The sequence below is a fragment of the Mus pahari genome, chromosome 7, assembly GCF_900095145.1.
Source record: "Mus pahari chromosome 7, PAHARI_EIJ_v1.1, whole genome shotgun sequence".
Taxonomy (NCBI): domain Eukaryota; kingdom Metazoa; phylum Chordata; class Mammalia; order Rodentia; family Muridae; genus Mus; species Mus pahari.
In genome coordinates this window covers 109,995,664-109,996,705 of record NC_034596.1, presented here as the reverse complement: position 1 = coordinate 109,996,705, position 1,042 = coordinate 109,995,664, and the positions used below count along the sequence as shown (strand labels likewise).

At 40.2% G+C, this 1,042-nt stretch overlaps 1 protein-coding gene across 1 annotated transcript in view; it reads right to left on the bottom strand.

Moving 5' to 3' along the window:
- Positions 1-1,042, bottom strand: part of Ncapg2 (non-SMC condensin II complex subunit G2) — a 54,536-nt gene that overhangs the window by 49,396 nt on the left and 4,098 nt on the right. The gene's annotated exons all lie outside the window — the stretch shown is intronic.

The window sequence follows — 1,042 nt, the reverse complement described above, 5'->3', positions numbered from 1 at the left end:
GGTCTACAAAGTGAGTTCCAGGACAGCCAGGACTACACAGAGAAACCCTGTCTCAAAAAACCAAAAAAAAAAAACAAAAAAACAAAAAGAAATATGGAGTTCACAAATAACAATTTGATAGCCATCATAGTAATAGATTCTGATAAGAACTAGCCACAGATACTAAAACAAACAGGTGCAAGTGTGCTGGGAGGCAGGTCATCCACAGCTATGTGTTTCCTCAGAGAGCCCATGGTTAAAAAGGGAAAGCACAAAGCTACCAGGATAGGCAATGAGCACCCAACTTATTTACCCACCAAATGACCCCCATATAACAAGGCTGTCCTGAAAGGCCCTAACACTTCCAAGCAGCTCCTTCTAAGACACTTGATCTGACTGGATTGGCTAATAGAAAAAAAATACAAAAAGAGCCACCCACACCTACAACCCTTCAGTGATGTGACAAGCACAGGAAGCCAGAGCTGTCTCCTACAATCCCAGATTACAGAGCACTTAAGAGATATGACAGCTAACGGCAGAGTCTGGCACTGGGCTGGATCTTGGATCAGGAAAAGCATGACTATAAAGGACATTATTGTGCCAACTGTTCAAACATAAATATGTACTGTAAATAGTGGTTAAAGTTTCATGTCTTGAGGATCTTCATGTAATTATATACAATGAAATTTCAATCACTTGTAAAGAAAAATGAAATTTGAAGGAAAATTAATAGCTCTACATAGTACTGCACTAACTAAGGTGACTCAGGTTCATAGAAAAATTGCCTGTACTTTCTCATATGCAGAGTCCAAGTTTTAATACTTACATGTACTATGTCCATGTGAAAGTGGGTGTGAAAGTGGGTATAGGCTATTAAACTTCATAAAAGACCATGATGGGGGCAGTGGTGGTGCATGCCTTTAATCCCAGCACTTGGGAGGCAGAGGCAGGCAGATTTCTGAGGCCAGCCTGGTCTACAAAGTGAGCTCCAGGACAGCCAGGGCTATACAGAGAAACCCTGTCTTGAAAAAACAAAAACAAAAAACAAAAAAAAAACAAAAAA